Below are 22,771 nucleotides of genomic sequence, written 5' to 3' on the forward strand. Positions count from 1 at the left end.
GTAAACAATCAAGAATTTATCCAGATACTCACGGAAAATGTCATGCATAAAAGACTGAAAAACAGATGGAGCATTGGCAAGTCCGAACGGCATCACCAGATACTCAAAATGACCCTCGGGCGTATTAAATGCCGTTTTCCATTCATCTCCCTGCCTGATTCTCACCAGATTATACGCACCACGAAGATCAATCTTAGTAAACCAACTAGCCCCCTTAATCCGAGCAAACAAGTCAGAAATCAATGGCAAGGGATACTGAAACTTAACAGTGATCTTATTAAGAAGGCGGTAATCAATACACGGTCTTAGCGAACCATCCTTCTTGGCTACAAAAAAGAACCCTGCTCCCAATGGTGACGACGATGGGCGAATATGTCCCTTCTCCAGGGATTCTTCACATAACTGCGCATAGCGGTGTGTTCAGGTACGGACAAATTAAATAAACGACCCTTAGGGAATTTACTACCAGGAATCAAATCGATAGCACAATCACAATTCCTATGCGGAGGTAGGGCATCAGACTTGGACTCTTCAAATACATCCTGAAAGTCCGACAAGAACTCTGGGATGTCAGAAGGAATGGATGACGAAATAGACAAAAATGGAACATCACCATGTACTCCCTGACAACCCCAGCTGGTTACCGACATAGAGTTCCAATCCAATACTGGATTATGGGTTTGTAGCCATGGCAACCCCAACACGACCACATCATGCAAATTATGCAGTACCAGAAAGCAAATAACTTCCTGATGTGCAGGAGCCATGCACATGGTCAGCTGGGCCCAGTACTGAGGCTTATTCTTGGCCAAAGGTGTAGCATCAATTCCTCTCAACGGAATAGGACACCGCAAAGGCTCCAAGAAAAATCCACAACGTTTAGCATAATCCAAATCCATCAGATTCAGGGCAGCGCCTGAATCCACAAACGCCATGACAGAATACGATGACAAAGAGCACATTAAGGTAATGGACAAAAGGAATTTGGACTGTACAGTACCAATAACGGCAGAGCTATCGAACCGCCTAGTGCGTTTAGGACAATTAGAAATAGCATGAGTAGAATCACCACAATAGAAACACAGTCTGTTCAGACGTCTGTGTTCTTGCCGTTCTACTTTAGTCATAGTCCTGTCGCACTGCATAGGCTCAGGTTTACTCTCAGACAATACCGCCAGATGGTGCACAGATTTACGCTCGCGCAAGCGACGACCGATCTGAATGGCCAAGGACATAGACTCATTCAAACCAGCAGGCATAGGAAATCCCACCATTACATCCTTAAGAGCTTCAGAGAGACCCTTTCTGAACAAAGCCGCTAGTGCAGATTCATTCCACAGAGTGAGTACTGACCACTTCCTAAATTTCTGACAATATACTTCTACATCATCCTGACCCTGGCATAAAGCCAGCAGATTTTTCTCAGCCTGATCCACTGAATTAGGCTCATCGTAAAGCAATCCCAGCGCCTGGAAAAATGCATCAACATTACTCAATGCAGAATCTCCTGGTGCAAGAGAAAACGCCCAGTCCTGTGGGTCGCCGCGCAAAAAAGAAATAATAATCAAAACCTGTTGAATAGGATTACCAGAAGAATGAGGTTTCAAGGCCAAAAATAGCTTACATATATTTCTGAAGCTCAGGAACTTAGTTCTGTCACCAAAAAACAAATCAGGAATCGGAATTCTTGGTTCTAGCATCGATTTCTGATCAATAGTATCTTGAATCTTTTGTACATTTACAATGAGATTATCCATTGAGGAGCACAGAGCCTGAATATCCATGTCCACAGCTGTGTCCTGAAGCACTCTAATGTCTAGGGGAAAAAAAAGACTGAAGACAGAGCTAAGAAAAAAAAATGATGTCAGGATTTCTTTTTTCCTTCTATTGGGAATCATTGGTGTGGCTCCTTGTACTGTTATGGCTGGCAATCAGGCAACACAGCGTGCAGTAATCAGCGCACATACAGAGATCTGGCAATAACTAAAAACAATAGGACGAGCTCTGAGACGTGGAATCTCTGTAGACTGCAGTACCTGATCTATCCTCACACAACTATAAGCAGCAGTGGATTGCGCCTATCACTACCTATGCAACTCGGCACTGCCTGAGGAGCTGACTAGCCTGAAGATAGAAATACAAGCCTGACTTACCTCAGAGAAATACCCCAAAGGAATAGGCAGCCCCCCACATATAATGACTGTTAGCAAGATGAAAAGACAAACGTAGGAATGAAATAGATTCAGCAAAGTGAGGCCCGATATTCTAGACAGAGCGAGGATAGCAAAGAGAACTATGCAGTCTACAAAAAACCCTAAAACAGAACCACGCAAAGGGGGGCAAAAAGTCCCACCGTGCCGAACTAACAGCACGGCGGTGCACCCCTTTGCTTCTCAGAGCTTCCAGCAAAAGTTAATAGCAAGCTGGACAGAAAAAACAGAAAACAAACTAGAAGCACTTATCTAGCAGAGCAGCAGGCCCAAGGAAAGATGCAGTAGCTCAGATCCAACACTGGAACATTGACAAGGAGCAAGGAAGACAGACTCAGGTGGAGCTAAATAGCAAGGCAGCCAACGAGCTCACCAAAACACCTGAGGGAGGAAGCCCAGAGACTGCAATACCACTTGTGACCACAGAAGTGAACTCAGCCACAGAATTCACAACAGATTTCCCATGCCTGCTGGTCTGAATGAGTCTATGTCCTTGGCCATTCAGATCGATCGACGCTTGCGTGAGCGTAAAACTGTGCACCATTTGGCGGTACTATCTGAGCATGGGCCTGAGCCTATGCAATGTGATAGGACTTTGACCAGAGCTGAACGGCAAGAACACAGACGTCGGAATGGGCTATGTTTTTGCTGTGGTGATTCCACTCATGCTATCTCCGATTGTCCTAAGCGCACTATGCGGTTCGCTAGGTCTGCCACCATTGGTACGGTACAGTCTAAATTTCTATTGTCCGTTACTCTGATTTGCTCTTTGTCATCCTATTCTGTTATGGCATTTGTGGATTCAGGCGCTGCCCTGAATTTGATGGACTTGGAGTATGCTAGGCGCTGTGGTTTTTTCTTGGAGCCCTTGCAGTATCCTATTCCATTGAGAGGAATTGATGCTACGCCTTTGGCCAAGAATAAGCCTCAGTACTGGACCCAATTGACCATGTGCATGGCTCCTGCACATCAGGAGGATATCCGCTTTCTGGTGTTGCATAATCTGCATGATGTGGTCGTTTTGGGGTTGCCATGGCTACAGGTTCATAATCCAGTATTGGACTGGAAATCTATGTCTGTGTCCAGCTGGGGTTGCCAGGGGGTACATGATGATGTTCCATTTTTGTCTATTTCGTCTTCCACTCCTTCTGAAGTTCCAGAGTTTTTGTCGGATTATCGGGATGTATTTGATGAGCCCAAAGCCAGTGCCCTACCTCCTCATAGGGATTGCGATTGTGCAATTAATTTGATTCCTGGTAGTAAGTTTCCTAAGGGCCGATTGTTCAATTTATCTGTGCCAGAACACGCCGCTATGCGGAGTTATATAAAGGAATCCTTGGAGAAAGGCCATATTCGCCCGTCGTCATCACCGTTGGGAGCAGGGTTCTTTTTTGTGGCCAATAAGGATGGTTCTTTGAGACCTTGTGAAAAAAGCAAAGCTAAATCAGTCTAATTGGAAAAATCTGACAAAATCCCACCAATATTATAGGAACACAGCTATAGTAGGAATTAAAACTTAACCTTTATTAGGTACGAGATAAAAATATTCAAAAACAACAACAAATAATGTCACCCCAAAACAGACGAAACTATAATGGTATTAAATGATGTAACCTGTCAGGTAAAACATCACTTATGGATGATACCAATATAGACTATTAGTGAGGACAGTCATAATAAAGTGTAAAATATACTGCCCCACATACTCAAGATACCTCTGGTGAATGACACAAGCACATGAGTGCAAAAAATGTTAAGTCAGATAACCTTGTATGTATAGGTATTGGCAGGTATCAAAAAAACAAAAGATGAACAGGCGGGAGGGGGGTAAGACAAATACGGTAGAAATCATATACAGTACCAATGTTTAAAACAGGAATGATCTCACCAATTGCCGTGACTCAGGTCAGTGTAGCCCATAATTCGCTGAGTAGGAAAGATCCATAAGGCAGCGATGTAAGGAGACAATACCCTGTCGATCCCTAAGAGGGCTAACCATAAACCTATGTCCCCGAGCTCCCTCCCTTACAAGGGTAGTCCACAGCTACCCCTGAGCAAAAGTCATACCTGCCAATACCTATACATACAAGGTTACCTGGCTTAACATTTTTTGCACTCATGTGCTTGTTGTTTTTGAATATTTTTATCTCCTTCTTTGAGACCTTGTATTGATTACCGCCTTCTTAATAAAATTAGTCAAATTTCAGTATCCTTTGCCGTTGCTGTCTGATTTGTTTGCTCGTATTAAAGGGGCTAGTTGGTTCACCAAGATAGATCTTCGAGGGGCGTATAATCTTGAGCGTATTAAACAAGGCAATGAATGGAAAACAGCATTTAATACGCCCAAGGGCCATTTTGAGTACCTGGTTATGCTATTTGGACTTTCCAATGCTCCATCAGTATTTCAGTCCTTTATGCATGACATCTTCCGAGAGTACCTGGATAAATTCCTGATTGTGTATTTGGATGATATTTTGGTCTTTTCGGATGATTGGGAGTCTCATGTGAAGCAGGTCAGAATGGTGTTCCAGTTCCTTCGTGCGAATTCCTTGTTTGTGAAGGGGTCAAAGTGTCTCTTTGGAGTTCAGAAGGTTTCATTTTTGGGGTTCATTTTTTCCCCTTCTACTATCGAGATGGACCCTGTTAAAGTCCAGGCCATTTATGATTGGACTCAGCCGACATCTGTGAAGAGCCTGCAAAAGTTCCTGGGCTTTGCTAATTTTTATCGGCGCTCCATCGCTAATTTTTCTACTGTTGCTAAACCGTTGACTGATTTGACCAAGAAGGGTGCTGATGTGGTCAATTGGTCTTCTGCAGCTGTGGAGGCTTTTCAGGAGTTGAAGCGTCGTTTTTCTTCTGCCCCTGTGTTGTGCCAGCCAGATGTTTCGCTCCCGTTTCAGGTTGAGGTTGATGCTTCTGAGATTGGAGCAGGGGCTGTTTTGTCGCAAAGAAGTTCTGATGGCTCGGTGATGAAGCCATGTGCTTTCTTTTCTAGAAAGTTTTTGCCTGCTGAGCGTAATTATGATGTTGGTAATCGGGAGTTGTTGGCCATGAAGTGGGCATTCGAGGAGTGGCGTCATTGGCTTGAAGGAGCCAAGCATTGTGTGGTGGTCTTGACAGATCACAAGAATTTGACTTATCTTGAGTCTGTCAAATGGTTGAATCCGAGACAGGCTCGATGGTCGTTATTTTTCTCCCATTTTGATTTTGTGGTTTTGTACCTTCCGGGCTCTAAGAATGTGAAGGCTGATGCCCTGTCAAGGAGTTTTGTGCCTGACTCTCCGGGTGTTCCTGAGCCGGCGGGTATTCTCAAAGAGGGGGTAATTTTGTCTGCCATCTCCCCTGATTTGCGGCGGGTGCTGCAAAAATTTCAGGCTGATAGACCTGACCGTTGCCCAGCGGAGAAACTGTCCCTGATAGATGGACTAGTAGAGTTATCTCTGAGATTCATTGTTCAGTGTTGGCTGGGCATCCTGGAATCTTTGGTACCAGAGATTTGGTGGCTAGATCCTTTTGGTGGCCGTCTTTGTCACGGGATGTGCGTTCTTTTGTGCAGTTCTGTGGGACTTGTGCTCGGGCTAAGCCCTGCTGTTCTCGTGCCAGTGGGTTGCTTTTGCCCTTGCCGGTCCCGAAGAGGCCCTGGACGCATATTTCTATGGATTTTATTTCAGATCTCCCCGTCTCTCAAAAGATGTCGGTCATTTAGGTGGTTTGTGATCGCTTTTCTAAGATGGTCCATTTGGTACCTTTGTCTAAATTGCCTTCCTCCTCTGATTTGGTGCCATTATTTTTCCAGCATGTGGTTCGTTTACATGGTATCCCGGAGAACATAGTTTCTGACAGAGGTTCCCAGTTTGTTTCGAGTTTTTTGCGATCCTTTTGTGCTAGGATGGGCATTGATTTGTCTTTTTCCTCGGCTTTCCATCCTCAGACAAATGGCCAAACCGAACGAACTAATCAAACTTTGGAAACATATCTGAGATGCTTTGTTTCTGCTGATCAGGATGATTGGGTGTCCTTTTTGCCGTTGGCTGAGTTCGCCCTTAATAATCGGGCCAGCTCGGCTACTTTGGTTTCGCCGTTTTTCTGCAATTCTGGTTTCCATCCTCGTTTCTCTTCAGGGCAGGTTGAGTCTTCGGACTGTCCTGGTGTAGATACTGTGGTGGATAGGTTGCAGCAGATTTGGACTCATGTGGTGGACAATTTGACATTGTCCCAGGAGAAGGCTCAACGTTTTGCTAACCGCCGGCGCTGTGTGGGTCCCCGACTTCGTGTTGGGGATTTGGTTTGGTTGTCGTCTCGTTATGTTCCTATGAAGGTTTCCTCTCCTAAGTTTAAGCCTCGTTTCATTGGTCCATATAAGATTTCTGAGGTTATCAATCCTGTGTCATTTCGTTTGGCCCTTCCTGCTTCTTTTGCCATCCATAATGTGTTCCATAGGTCGTTATTGCGGAGATACGTGGCGCCTGTGGTTCCATCCGTTGATCATCCTTCTCCGGTGTTGGTTGAGGGGGAGTTGGAGTATGTGGTGGAGAAGATTTTGGATTCTCGTGTCTCGAGACGGAAACTCCAGTACCTGGTCAAGTGGAAGGGTTATGGTCAGGAAGATAATTCCTGGGTTTTTGCCTCTGATGTTCATGCTGCCGATCTGGTTCGTGCCTTTCATTTGGCTCATCCTGGTCGGCCTGGGGGCTCTGGTGAGGGTTCGGTGACCCCTCCTCAAGGAGGGGTACTGTTGTGAATTCTGTTGTCGGGCTCCCTCCTGTGGTCATGAATGGTACTTCGGCTGGTTCTGTCCATGTACTTCCTCTGGTGGGTGTTTCTGAGTTTCCTTCCACAGGTGACGAGGTTAATTCATTAGCTGCTGCTCTATTTAACTCCACTTAGATCTTTGCTCCATGCCACCTGTCAATGTTCCAGTATTGGTCTAGTTCACTCCTGGATCGTTCTTGTGACCTGTCTTCCCAGCAGAAGCTAAGTTCCAGCTTGTATTTCTTTGGTTTGCTATTTTTCTGTCCAGCTTGCTATTTTTTTTGTTGTCTTGCTTGCTGGAAGCTCTGGGACGCAGAGGGAGCGCCTCCGCACCGTGAGTCGGTGCGGAGGGTCTTTTTTGCGCCCTCTGCGTGGTCTTTTTGTAGGTTTTTGTGCTGACCGCAAGGTAACCTTTCCTATCCTCGGTCTGTTCAGTAAGTCGGGCCTCACTTTGCTAAATCTATTTCATCTCTGTGTTTGTATTTTCATCTTTACTCACAGTCATTATATGTGGGGGGCTGCCTTTTCCTTTGGGGAATTTCTCTGAGGCAAGGTAGGCTTTGTTTTTCTATCTTCAGGGCTAGCTAGTTCCTTAGGCTGTGCCGAGTTGCATAGGGAGCGTTAGGCGCAATCCACGGCTATTTCTAGTGTGTTTGATAGGATTAGGGATTGCGGTCAGCAGAGTTCCCACGTCCCAGAGCTCGTCCTTTATTATCAGTAACTATCAAGTCATTCCGTGTGCTCTTAACCACCAGGTCCATTATTGTCCTGACCACCAGGTCATAACAGACAGCTATGCTCAGGACTATTAGTGTTAGGGGTGGTCCTATTCAATCAGTATATTTCAGAACTCCTGTGTGTGGCATTAGCTTAAAATCGCAAAGTACCACAGTTTAGAAGAAAGCAGCCAATTGATTAGGGTATTCTACTCTTTGTTGTCCTATTTTGATGATCAATCACACCATGGTTTACAGCAAGAGTAACTATAATGTCAAGAAAATTTTCAAGTATGCTGTCCTCTGTGTTTATATGAGGAATATCATGATTTCTGGCCATTGTATGACTTGCATCCTGCATTTCAACCAGTTTTCCTCTGTGTAGGTTAAGGAAGGGCCAGGGAGTGCTAGAGTGATAGTCATGGCCGACACTAATACTTGTATGGCTCCCTGGCCCCTTCCCCATAAAAGTTCAAATTTCTCTGCTGCGTTATCTCTGTGTTGGATCTCTGCATCATCTGGACTTGCCCGTTACAGGAATGGTGGGACTGACTGATCTTTCTGGAAGAAGTCCCGGTTGCGGCCTATCTTCCGATGCAGGCTCCCGTGGTTGTGAAGGCTTCGGCCTTTCGGCTGACACCCCGGTCTTGATGGGCATCCAGGCTCTGACTCCACCGGCTCCCAATATTGTTTGCTTTGCTCCATTGGGCTCTGTCGCTTGCCTCCATCCGGATGGCGCATGATCTCAGGTGACCGCCAAGGTCTTCCGGCTTCAGGTAAGAGCAGTGTATCCCAGTCTTCGCTGCTCCACAACACAGACCGGGCCTGACCTCTAGGCCGCTTACTCCTCCAGGGCCACATGAGTGATGCATTACTGCCGGTGCCGGATTGTCTAGTGACAGGCCGAATCCGTGTCTCTCGTCTGGGCCCTACCGGTTCCAGGGTGGGGTCGCTTCCTGTTGCTCCTCCCATTTTCTTTCAAATAATCTCAGTAGGCGTCGGGCTAGGGGTCTTTGGCACATCCTCCGGAGGCATCGCTTGAAGGAACTTCGCTCCACTTCAGCATGGGTATGCTCACAAAGGGTGCAGGCACAGCAGCAACCTCCCATCTTGGCGCCATTATTCGGCACCCCATCCACCATCTTTGTCACATCAGTAGTAGTCATTTCTAGTGTTCTTGTCACCTCCAGGGCATCCATTCCTCCCAGAGTTTCTTCTTTAATCACATCAATCACATTTGTCTCTTTCTTCTCTGCAATGGCTTCACCGCCATATGGAGCAGTGAGATCCTGGTGACTATGCCAAGTGAAGGAAGGACCAGGTGGTGCTAGAGTGATAGTCATGGCCGACAGTAATCCTTGTATGGCTCCCTGGCCCCTTCCCCATAAAAGTTCACAATTCTTCGCTGCGTTACCTCTGTGCTGGCTTTCTGCACCATCTGGACTTGCCCGGTACAGGGATGGTTTAATCAAAGATGGCACCGGAATAAGAGACATACTCGGGGTTAACTTCAATGACAACTTCTTTACTCAGCACAGCTTGATCAATTACAGGCACTTCAGGTAACGCATACAACACATTCTTCTCTGTCCCTGCTCTGTCCTTTCCTTCTCTATATTCAGTCCTGGGTCAGAATGCTTCTTTCAGTCCCACAGAATCTATTCCAACCAGAATTCTTGCCTTACATCGGGGAGTCCTATACCGTTTCGCCCCGATTCTTAGTACTGCCGACCAGGCAAAGATCTGTCTTCTTTTTCCTTTCAACTGTTCTATGCTGGGCTCCTTCTTAACCCCTTTCTGACCTCGGACGGGATAGTACGTCCGAGGTCAGATCCCCTGCTTTGATGCAGGGCTCCGCGGTGAGCCCGCATCAAAGCCGGGACATGTCAGCTGTTTTGAACAGCTGACATGTGCCCGTAATAGGCGCGGGCAGAATCGCGATCTGCCCGCACCTATTAACTAGTTAAATGCCGCTGTCAAACGCAGACAGTAGCATTTAACTACCGCTTCCGGCCGGGCGGCCGGAAATGACGTCATCGCCGACCCACATCACATGATCGGGGGTCGGCGATGCGTCAGGATGGTAACCATAGAGGTCCTAGAGACCTCTATGGTTACTGATCACCGATGGCTGTGAGCGCCACCTTGTGGTCGGCGCTCACAGCACACCTCCATTTCTGCTACATAGCAGCGATCAGCAGATCGCTGCTATGTAGCAGAGGCGTTCGAGTTGTGCCTGCTTCTAGCCTCCCATGGAGGCTATTGAAGCATGGCAAAAGTAAAAAAAAAAAGTAAAAAAAAATGTGAAAAAAATAAAAAATATATAAAAGTTTAAATCACCCCCCTTTTGCCCCAATCAAAATAAATCAATAAAAAAAATCAAATCTACACATATTTGGTATCGCCGCGCTCAGAATCGCCTGATCTATCAATTAAAAAAAAGGATTAACCTGATCGCTAAACGGCGTAGCGAGAAAAAAAATTCGAAACGGCAGAAATACATTTTTAGGTTGCCACGACATTGCATTAAAATGCAATAACAGGCGATCAAAAGAACGTATCTGCAGCAATATGCTATCATTAAAAACGTCATCTCAGCACGCAAAAAAGAAACCCTCAGCCGACCCCAGATCACGAAAAATGGAGACGCTACGAGTATCGGAAAATGGCACAATTTTTTTTTTTTTAGCAAAGTTTGGAATTTTTTTCACCACTTAGATAAAAAATAACCTAGTCATGTTAGGTGTCTATGAACTCGAACTGACCTGGAGAATCATCATGGCTGCTCAGTTTTACCATTTAGTGAACCTAGCAAAAAAGCCAAACAAAAAACAAGTGTGGGATTACACTTTTTTTGCAATTTCACCGCATTTGGAATTTTTTTCCCGTTTTCTAGTGCACAACATGCTACAACCAATGATGTCGTTCAAAAGTACAACTCGTCCCGCAAAAAATAAGCCCTCACATGGCCAAATTGACAGAAAAATAAAAAAGTTATGGCTCTGGGAAAGAGGGGAGTGGAAAGCGATCACGGAAAAATGAAAAATCCCAAGGTCATGAAGGGGTTAAACATTGCAGGGCACAGTGACTTCTGGCCAGGCAGCCCTGTGATCTGCATGGGCGTTCAGGCCCTGACTCCAACTGACTAAACCGGGAAGCTACATTATTCTTATTCCCACTCCTGCCCCTCCTATTCTAACTATACCAAACAATATATCTGTTATCTATGATGCCCCCATCTAGTGACCAACTTAGGGTACTACTCCCCCTAACACTATACGGGCCGAGAGCACTTACTTTCCCTAACTGACATGTGTGTGCAATACATGTGAACATTTAACCAATCAAACTTATAGAGTAGTACGCATTAAGTCGTAGCAATACTCTTGTACATGGTGACAATCCACTTTATGTGTAGCAGTGCAATCGTGTATGAACACATTAATAATAAACACTGTACACATTTAAAGGGGTTGGGAAGAAGAAGGAACAACATCTATTGACATCCCCTACATAGTTTCTTTATTTACAATTGACTTTGAGTTGGTGAGAGAGGATTAGCTGCTGTGATCTTCCCAATATAAAGCACAGCACATGAAAATACTTTCCTGCTCTGCATCCATTTTTTAGCCCACAGAGAGAGGCAGAAGCTGCACTGAAGATATGATACTAAAGTACTGATCTTTCTGGATGTGAGTCAGCTCAGGGTGAGGTATAAGGCTTGCTAGAAAGCTTACCTCTATCTTTCTATTTCTCCCTCTGCCTGTTTCCTTTCCCTGCTCCACATTTCTCTTTCCCTCTTCTGTCTGCAAAGTGTATAATGGACTATGTCCTATCAGGCCTAGTTGAGATGGTTTTTCAGAGTGGATAACAAGTTTAGGAGGTGGGGTGGGGAGAAGTAACTGAAATGTCGTAAAGGAAGCTGTTTTCTCGGATAAGAAATAATGCAATGGTTTTTTCTATTCTGTCATACTGATGTACTGATGTACTGATTCAGTACAGTTCCATTATAATCATAATGTATCTCCTGTATTCTCCATAGAGCATATCAAAAAACATATCCTTGGCCTTGAATTCCTTTTTTTTTATGGCGTGGTTTACTGAAGTTTTGAAAACATGTGTAGGTGAGTTCTCTTTCAGATGTTTGATAAACTGGGCTGGTGGAACATCAACTGTGCATCAAGCTGCAATGAACCATGCTAAGCCACCCTGGCTAATCAAAAGCCGCACCATAGATCTTGGAAGGTAAGAGATTAAGGAGCCTTCCTTCTCATGGACAAAGTCTATTGACATGGCCAATGGACTAGAGTCCTCACAAATTGATCCACCCATCTGTAGTTAGTATTTACCAAGAAGCAATGTGCTTCTCTGTTTCCTTTTTGGCAGCTTTAATTAGTTTTTTAGATAAAGTATTTTTCTCCCTATCATTTTTTAGAGCTTCAATGGTGCCATCCTGCTTTAGTAGTGCAAATGCTTTCTTTTTACTGTTAATTGCCTGTCTTACTTCTTTGTTTAGCCACATTGGGTTTTTCCTATTTCTAGTCCTTTTATTCCCACAAGGTATAAACCGCTTACAGTGCCTATTTAGGATGTTCTTAAACATTTTCTATTTATTATCTGTATTCTTATTTCTGAGGATATTGTCCCAGTCTACCAGATTAAGGGCATCTCTAAGCTGGTCAAACTTTGCCTTCCTAATGTTCAGTGTTTTTGTGACTCCCTGACAAGTCCCCCTAGTGAAAGACAGGTGAAACTGTACAATATTGTGGTCGCTATTTCCTAGATGCCCGACCACCTGCAGATTTGTTATTCTGTCAGGTCTATTAGATAGTATTCGGTCTAAAAGTGCTGCTCCTCTGGTTGGATTCTGCACCAATTGTGAGAGATATTTTTTATTCGTTATTAGCAGAAACCTGTTGCCTTTATGGGTTTCACAGGTTTCTGTTTCCCAGTTAATATCCGGGTAGTTAAAGTCCCCCATAACCAGGACCTCATTATGGGTTGCAGCTTCATCTATCTGCTTTAGAAGTAGACTTTCCATGGTTTCTGTTATATTTGGGGGTTTGTAACAGACCCCAATGAGAATTTTGTTACCATTTTTCCCTCCATGAATTTCGACCCATATGGACTCGACATCCTCATTCCCTTCGCTAATATCCTCCCTTAAAGTGGACTTTAGACAAGACTTTACATAGAGACAAACCCCTCTCCCTCCAATTTTTACGATCCTTTCTAAACAGACTGTAACCCTGTAAGTTAACTGCCCAGTCATAGCTTTCATCTAACCATGTCTCGGTTATTCCCACTATGTCAAAGTTACCTGTAGATATTTCTGCTTCTAGTTCTTCCATCTTGTTTGTCAGGCTTCTGGCACTTGCGAGCATGCAGTTTAGAGGATTTTGTTTTGTTCCAATCTCCTCGCTGTGGATTGTTTTAGAAATGTTCTTACCTCCCTTCTGAGTATGTTTTCCTGGGTCTTCTTTGTTTGAGTCTAATGTTTTTCTTCCCGTCCCCTCTTCTTCTAGTTTAACGCCCTCCTGATGAGTGTAGCAAGTCTTCTGGTGAATGTGTGTTTCCCAGGTTTGTTGAGGTGCAGTCCGTCTCTGGCGAGGAGTCCATCGTACAAGTAATTCACACCGTGGTCCAGGAATCCGAATCCTTGTTGTCTGCACCGTCGTCTTAGCCAGTTGTTCGCATCAAGGATCCTGTTCCATCTCCTGGTGCCATGCCCGTCTACTGGAAGGATAGAAGAAAAAACTACCTGTGCATCCAGTTCCTTTACTTTCTTCCCCAACTCTTCAAAGTCCTTGCAGATTGTCGGTAGGTCCTTCCTTGCCGTGTCATTGGTGCCAACATGTATCAGAAGAAATGGGTGGACATCCTTGGAGCTGAAGAGCTTTGGTATCCTATCGGTCACATCCTTGATCATCGCACCTGGAAGGCAGCATACTTCTCTTGCGGTTATGTCCGGTCTGCAGATGGCTGCTTCTGTGCCTCTCAGTAGTGAGTCTCCCACCACCACCACTCTTCGTTGCTTCTTGGCTGTACTTTTTGCTGTCACTTGTTGCTGTGTGCCCTTTACTTTTTTGCTTGCTGGTATTGCTTCATCCTTAGGTGTGCCATCTTCATCCTCTACAAAGATTTGATATCGGTTCTTCAGTTGTATCGGTTCTTCAGCCTTCCTTCTCATGGACAAAGTCTATTGACATGGCCAATGGACTAGAGTCCTCACAAATTGATCCACCCATCTGTAGTTAGTATTTACCAAGAGTGGCCCAAGGAAAGACATCCAGTGATACGTAGATTCTTGTGTACCAAAGGTGTGTTAATACACATAGAGAGCAGAGGTTAGCTATCTAGTCCAATCCCTCAAAAGAACCATGAGTACAATGTCTTGTTGTTGACTCCGGTAGGAAGGTGAGATATACACAGGTCATAGTGTGAGACTATGTAGCTGCATAGTGCAAAATATTAACCCCTTCCCGCCGCAGCCCTTTTTCGTTTTTGTGTTTTCGTTTTTCGCTCCCCTCCTTCCTAGAGCCATAACTTTTTTATTTTTCCGTCAATATGGTCATGTGAGGGTTTATTTTTTTTGTGGGACAAGTTGTACTTTTGAACGACATCATTGGTTTTACCATGTCTTGTAGTAGAAAACAGGAAAGAAATTCCAAGTGCGGTGAAATTGCAAAAAAAGTGCACTGGTTTTTTGATTGGCTTTTTTGCTAGGTTCATTAAATGCTAAAACTGACCTACCATTATGATTCTCCAGGTCAGTACGAGTTCATAGACATCTAACATGTCTAGGTTATTTTTTATCTAAGTGGTGAAACAAATTCAAAACTTTGCTAAAAAAAAAAAATTCAAAATGCGTCATTTTCCGATACCCATAGCGCCTCCATTTTTCGTGATCTGGAGTTGGGTGAGGGCTTATTTTTTGCGTGCCGAGCTGGCGTTTTTAATGATACCGCTTTTCTGCAGATACGTTCTTTTCATCGCCTGTTATTTAATTTTTATGCAATGTTGTGGCGACCAAAAAAACCATAATTCTGGTGTTTCAAATTTTTTTCTCGCTACGCGGTTTAGCAATCAGGTTAATGCTTTTTTTTATTGATAGATCGGGCGATTCTGAACGCGGCGATACCAAATATGTGTAGGTTTGATTTTTTTATTGTTTCATTTTGGATGGGGCAAAAGGGGGGTGGTTTAAACTTTTCTATATTTTTTTTCATATTTTTAAAAACATTTTTTTTTTTACCTTTGCCATGATTCAATAGCCTCCATGGGAGGCTAGAAGCTGGCATAGCCTGATTGGCTGTGCTACATAGCAGCGATCATCAGATCGCTGCAATGTAGCTGAAATGCGGGCTTGCTATGAGCGCTGACCACAGGGGGGCGCTCACAGCAGGCCGGCATCAGTAACCATAGAGATCTCAAGCATTTAACAGGTTAATAGCGGCGGGTGAATCGCGATTTCACCCGCCGCTATTGCGCGCACATGTCAGCTGTACAAAACAGCTGACATGTTGCAACTTTGATGTGGGATCACCGCCGGAGCCCACATCAAAGCAGAGGACCCAACATGCGCCGTACTGTCGGGAAGGGGTAAGCAGCTGGTTTTTACTTTTTGCTAATCAGAAACTGCATAGTACTGTGTAAATAAATATATACAGTGCTCAGCATAAATAAGTACACCCTTTTTGAAAAGGAAGATTTTATTCAATATCTCACTGAACATAAGAACAGTTTGCTAAATTTTGACATGACTGAGTTTCATAGAACATTTTTTAACTCATGACATGAAATTAAGGTTAATAATAAAACTTTCATAACAAAATGTTCAGTTTTACTCAAATTGGTTGATGCAAAAAATAAATACACCCCACATCAAAAACTACTACATCTATTATTTTGTATTACTTCAGCACGCCCCGTCATTCAGGGCCACAGTCTATAGAGAGGGGAAAAGAAGAGTGATATAGAAAAGCAGAATGGAGAACAGAGAAGATTTTAACTATTTTGTAGTGTTTATTTCACAAATAGCTGTAATCACAACTACAATGCTTAGTACTGAGCGATATGATGCTGCTGCTTATAAACATGCTACAGAGACAGGAATATCTCATGCTTTAGAATACTCTATATTGGAAACATCATAGTTGCAAGTCTTCGTCCACCATTTCAATGACATTTAAAAATTATAGCTATAACCATAAGAGAAGAAAACTAGTGATAATGGACGATACAAGTTGTAAAATGTAAATATATTGTGTTTTCCCTCATGAACGCACTTATAGCTTATTAACCAAAAGATTTTTACTATGTAATCTGAGACACCATGGTGGAGGGGAAACAACCCTGATTACACTGATGTACCACTTAATAGGCTGTGTGTTGCTGTTTCAATACAATCAGTGTTTTATCAGCAGGAAATTATTACTAGAAGACAAACTAACTGATGCCTCCTTGTCAATCCACACCCCAACCACTAATTAGCAGCTTTTTGTGAATATAAGTTCACAGGAAGAATCAGTGGTGTGGGTAGGGTTACACAGGACTCAACATGCTGAGCTTTGATAGATCTGCAGCAGAGGCAGCTGTGATTCTATAATAACTGCTGCACCCAGTAAACTAAAAGATACATCATTGGAATCAGGGTATCAGCTCCTCCATCATGCTGCTATCAGATTACATAGCAAAAACCTGCTGACACATTTCATTTAAAAGTTGTCTGAAATTATAGGTAAACTTTAAGTCCTGGGGCTAGTAAAGTACAAAGATCTAAAATAATTATGTGGGATCAGGCGTTCTTACAGTTTCCCTCTTTGTCTGCATACCATGGAGCTATGCGTCATATACAGTTGGGAAAAAAAGTATTTAGTCAGCCACCAATTGTGCAAGTTCTCCCACTTAAAAAGATGAGAGAGGCGTCTGTAATTAACATCACAGGTAGACCAACACCATGAGTCAAAATGAGAAAACAAATCCAGAAAATCACCTTGTCTGATTTAGTAAGATTTATTTTGCAAATTATGGTGGAAAATAAGTATTTTGTCATTAACAAATGTTTATCTCAATATTTTGTTATATAGTATATCCTTTGTTGGCAATGACAGAGGTCAAATGTTTTCTGTAAGTTTTCACAAGGTTGGCACACACTGTTGTTGGTATGTTGGCCCATTCCTCCATGCAGATCTCCTCTAGAGCAGTGATGTTTTGGGCTTGTCGCTTGGCAACACGGACTTTCAACTCCCTCCAAAGGTTTTCTATAGGGTTGAAATCTTGATACTGGCTAGGCCACTCCAGGACCTTCATATGCTTCTTATGAAGCCACTCCTTCGTTACCCTGGCGGTGTGCTTGGGATCATTATCATGCTTAAAGACCCATCCATGTTTCATCTTCAATGCCCTTGCTGATGGAAGGAGGTTTGCACTCAAAATCTCAAGATACATTGCCCCATTCATTCTCTCATGTATGCGGATCAGTTGTCCAGGTCCTTTTGCAGAGAAACAGCCCCAAAGCATGATGTTGCCACCCACATGCTTCACAGTAGGGATGGTGTTCTTTGGATGCAGCTCAGCATTCTGTCTCCTCCAAACACGACGAGTTTTGTTTCTATCAAACAGTTCTACTTTGGTTTCATTATACCATAGGACATTCTCCCAATACTTTTCTGGATAATCAAAATTCTCTCTAGCAAGCTTCAGACGGGCCTGGACATGTACTGAGTTAAGCAGGGGGACACATCTGGCACTGCAGGATCTAAGTCCCTGGTGGCATAGTGTGTTAGTGATGGTAGCCTTTGTTATGGTGGTCCCAGCTCTATGCAGGTCATTCACTAGGTTCCCCCGTGTGGTTCTTGGATTTTGCTCACCGTTATTGTGATAATTTTGACCCCACGGGGTGAGATCTTGCGTGGAGCCCCAGATCAAGGGAGATTATTAGTGGTCTTGTATGTCTTCCATTTTCTTATTATTGCTCCCACTGTTGATTTCATCACACCAAGCTGCTTGCCTATTACAGATTCAGTCTTCCCAGCCTGATGAAGGGCTACAATTTTATTTCTGGTGTCCTTCGACAGCTCTTTGCTCTTTACCATAGTGGAGTTTGGAACGTGACTGTTTGAGGTTGTGTATCCATCTATTAAGAGAGGCACCACACACCAATAATATAAAAATAATATTTTATTAATGACAAGAGGTTGAGGTTGTGGGCGGTCTTTCATACTGATGAGTGATTGCACGCCTTCCAGGCGCACGCTGTGATTATGAACCACGCAATGGGGTGTAACCACGCAGCAGACTGACCTCACAATGGGTGTACCCACACACCAGACTGGCGTATGTGCAGACTAATAGCAAGCATAAATACCTGGGGTACATCTCCTGCTACTCCTACGTTGTGTATGAAAAAACTCTGTAGTTAATGCTGTTCGGGTAGAGCTATCCGATAGCGCTATCCATGAAGAAAGTGAATGGGTAGAGCTATCCCATAGCCCTATTCCTAAAGGAAATGAATGGGTAGAGCTATCAAATATTTTGACCCTTATTTGTTGGCTTTTCCTTCCCCTGGAGAAAGCCACATATAACTGCCCCTTTAAAAACACTGGGAGAGGTAAATAAATTTCTCCAATATCCAAGGGCTGTCCCTGAGATTTATTAATGGTCATTGCAAAAGCCAACATGACAGGAAACTGATGCCGTAGCATCTGGACTGGCAAGTTGTTATCTTGGGAAACCAGGTCAATTTTTGAAATAAGAACTGTTTGATCTTTGCTTTTCCATTTAAAGCAACTGCATGAATAACTTTTGCCTTTAAGCTTTTCACATAAAGCCTTGTGCCATTACAAAGGCTGTGCTTTCTGTTAAGATTGCGCAGGAGCATAATTACAGCTCCTGGTTTCAGCTTTATTTCATGAGGAGGCATCCCAGTGGGATTCAAAGAGTTAAGGAACTCTGCAGGGTAATATGTGAGAATCACACCCTCCTCTTCCGCAATTGTGTCTACGGAGCAATATGTTGAGTGTTCACCTTGAACTTGACTAAGAATTTTGTCGTTCATGGTGTGAACATCATCATTCAATGGTGTAAGAATTGCTTTATTGGCAATTGCTTCTACCGTTGCATCGGTAATCTCAATTGAGTCACCAAAAATAGCTGTAATTAAATCACCCTCTTCAATAAAAGAATTTGGGATTTCAATTATGTCTTCTGGTAGACCATACACATTTGACAACTCTCCATTGCCAAGATTCAGTAACCATGAGTGGTACTCAACTTCGTCCTGAGACGTTCTCATATTCTGTTGTAACTGGAACTGTGAAAACTGATTCCAGGATTTTGAGTATTTAATGGTGGACTGTACAATTTGGGCTCTATTTCCACCTTCCACAATTGGTAGGGTTTGACGAAAGTCACCACCATTTATGAAAACTTTTCCACCAAATGGTCTTTTTTGTTCACATGTCTTGGAACAAATTATCCACAACGTTCATATTAAAACAGGGAATCATTGTTACTTCATCCCAAATAACGACAGATGACTCCCTAAGCTCCTTTGCTTGAAGTGAGGTTGGCTTACATTTTGTACATTTTGGACACTGTGTTCTCATTTGTTGTAATTCCAAGGCCAAACTTGGAATGGTAGGTGCTACCGTTTTGTAGTAATGTAGCCGCCAATCCAGTGGAGGCTACTGAGCAAATAGACTTCTTTTCTGCTTGTAGTGTCTTGTGCAAGCAGTTGTACAAAAATGTCTTCCCACTGCCTCCTGGGCCGTCCAGAAAAAAAAAACAGTCTGAGCTAGTGTCGTCTGGCTGTAATGCAGCATTGACTGCTTGCATAATTGCATCAAAAGTTGATTTCTGAGCTTCATTATGCACAGCTGTCAATTGCTCAGACTCCTGCTTTATTACAAAAGTTGGTCCTGTATTTCATCTGGAACATTTACTGGAGTTGACAATCAGTAGTCAGCACAGGACTTTTTATTGCTTAAGAGCACTTCATTAATATCACGAAGAGCCAGTTGCTCAGCAATGTCTGGAGTATACCGCTTGGTGTAATCCTCCATAAATTCGGTTTTATATTTTTGCAATAATGCCAATGGTTTAGCTGGTTCCCCATATACACAAATTATAGCAAATAATTCACGAAGTTGGTAGGGCATTTGGAAAGCGATTGCATAGTCTTCCCATTGGAAATCCTCTTCCAAAAGATGAAGATCAATGCACACATTTTTATACGTGTCATGTACAACTCCATTGACAGTCCTTAAGTCAGCATAAGACTTTGCTCCTCTTACGTGAAGTAAAAGGAGTCTTAGGTAATACAGCTCACCATCTGTTAAAGAGACTGTATACATTCGGGCAATTGTTTTCCCAAATGGAGCCCGTCGTTTTTCCATCCTTCTGGCACAGCTTTTCTATCCCAGACATAGTGTTCAGGGATTTCACTGTACAAACACTGACAGGTGGAAGCGTCAACTCTGTTTAGCTCAAAATAAGCCTGCAGAGTAGAGGCTTTTGAATCCAAAATAACCATATCCTCATTACCATCCTCGAAAAACACTTGCTGCATGTTTTTAAGGTGAACAGCAAGCCTTTTAATGGTATGTGAAGCATCATGCATTTTACTGGTTCTCCACATGCCCTCAGGCGCGCTTATATACCGAGAATCTAGGTACATGGCTGGTTCATTCCAGTTTAATGTATCAAACTTGTTATTGGCACAGTCATGTCCTTTGTATACATATTTGAAAAGATATTTAACACTTTTTATTAAAGCACATATCTCAACATTGATATGGCAATTGTATTTGAGTAACACATAGGGGTTGTATGGCACTACCCACCTATTGTCGATTTCTTGCTTTCCTCGTCTCGTTTTCCCAGTATTGCGTCGACGGTACTGTGGGTAATCATCAACATTGGGGTTTGTCTCTGTATTAAATTCCTTTGGGAATTGTTTTGCGCAATGACCATCTATCATGCATATAGCACCAGGTTGCTCTTCACCACATTGGCCATGAATCATGTGCTTCATCACTGCCTCATGCAGTTTTGGATTTGCTCTCTCATTTGGGATTTCAGCAGAGAACAATTTGTCAGTTATTTCTTTGTCCCTCGGTTTATCTTCCTCTCCGAGGATTAAGAGCATGTGAGTGTGTGGTAGTCCATGCTTTTGAAATTCTATTACATGCACATAGGCAACTACAGGGCCGAAAATGTGTTTTTTCAAAATCTCGTTCAGGACGGCTTGGAATTTGATTTTAAATACTCGTGCAACCAAATCTGGTCTGAACTTTGGCCTTTGCCATAGTTCTAAGTTTTCAGTAATTTCTTTCCACTTTGGGTTACAGGTCATCGTAACAAAAAGATTTGGCTTTCTGAATTTTCATACAATTGTCATGGCGTCTTGGTAATTTTGCTGCATAGCTCTTGGGCTTCCAATGAAAGTGGACGGTAATATTGCTGGTGTCCCAGCTTTTAGCCCTTGGTGTAATGCAGCATTATGGATGTGATCCATAATGCCGACATAACTGTCGACACGTAATGCCTTTTGATTTTGTTTTGTATATTCGATCCTGTCGGATTCAATTTGGACGTAACTTTCAACGATAATTTGTTGCATCAACTTCCCATTATTTAAAAGGGGATTGAACTCGTCACGAATGGCCAGCCTGTATGCATAGTACTGCAACAGGGTGATTTTTTTCTTGTCAATCTTGATCTACCGGTATGGATGATAGATGAATGTCACCAATTCCTTGATGTTGCATACTTAGGGCAATTGGAGTTGTCAAATATATTGTCCATCGACTGTCCCCATATGGGAATAGAAGTGGATATATCATTGCATCACTCTTTCTGTGAAGAAAGCTGATTTGAACAGTTTGGTTTTCACTTTTGAGGTGAACTCTGATGTCCCTATTAAAAGGGGGTTCACCCATTGCATTTTGATAAATTATAGCTACTTCATTACACCTTGGTGCATTGTAGCGCCTCTGGTCATCATTGTAGTCATTTATAATTGACATTGTTATTTCGAGTGGATCGCTATTTTCTAATTCAGCAATCCTCTCTTCCTTTATTTCAGATTCCCCCATCATTGTGAAGGCTCTTGCGAGTGGGTTAATTGTTTTCATTTTTTTTCTCCAAGAGATGATAGCAGTGCTGGGAGGCTCTTTTTATTTGCTTGACTTCTTGTACTTAATGCTTTGTCACTGTCCAAGATGTAAATCTGGGCAAACTTGGGAGTACTACCCACAGCGGGATGCAATGGGGCAGTTCTGTGGTAAATTTGTCCATGAATTTGAAAACAGTATGGACCATGCCTAGGAGGTGGCGCTTCTTGTACTCCATTGATGCCAAAGCAAGCAAGCTATGGTATTGCCTTATATTAGCCATAAAGTTATTGGAGTGCTGATGCTCTCCTTTCATCAACTTGACTAATTGATCATCCATACGAATGGGACGTAATTGGATGTGCCCTCTCTTGCAGCAGGAAGGGAATGTTTTGTCCTCCGCCATTTCGTCTTTGAAATTTTTAGATTGGCAGAACTGACATTGAAATGTCAGTTCGCCAGCATAGTGCTTTTCAATACATGTCTCATCAATTTGATTGAGAAGTTCTCTAGCGGCAAATGTAACTTGACGTCGTTGAGTGGTTCTTGCATTTTGGACACGTATTCTATCTTGTTCTCTTTTTTGTGAAATATGTGTATCACTTTGTGCATTGCGTGTTGCTCGTTGTCGTGCAGCATTAGATGCTCTACGTGATTCAGTTACTTCATTTGTTTCTCTTGCTCTGGCCGCCCTCTGTTGGTCTGCATCAGCAGTTCTTCAACAATTTTGTTCGTCTTCTCTTTCATTAAGATGCAGGTTATGCATCCGTATTCGATTCGCTTCTCTACGTGCAGCAGCGCACCTAATTTGATCCATCTTTGCAATGTTGCCTCAGGTCTTGCCACGGAGATGGGAGCGAGAGAGATTTCAAGCGGTGAGCATCACAAGACGTCTCCAAGATTGGAAGTTGGTCCAAGTGGATCTCCAGCTCCTTGCAGATGTCTTTAATGTTCGACGTGGACCTTATGAGGAATC

Source organism: Ranitomeya imitator, chromosome 4 (genome assembly GCF_032444005.1).
Source record: "Ranitomeya imitator isolate aRanImi1 chromosome 4, aRanImi1.pri, whole genome shotgun sequence".
Lineage (NCBI taxonomy): Eukaryota > Metazoa > Chordata > Amphibia > Anura > Dendrobatidae > Ranitomeya > Ranitomeya imitator.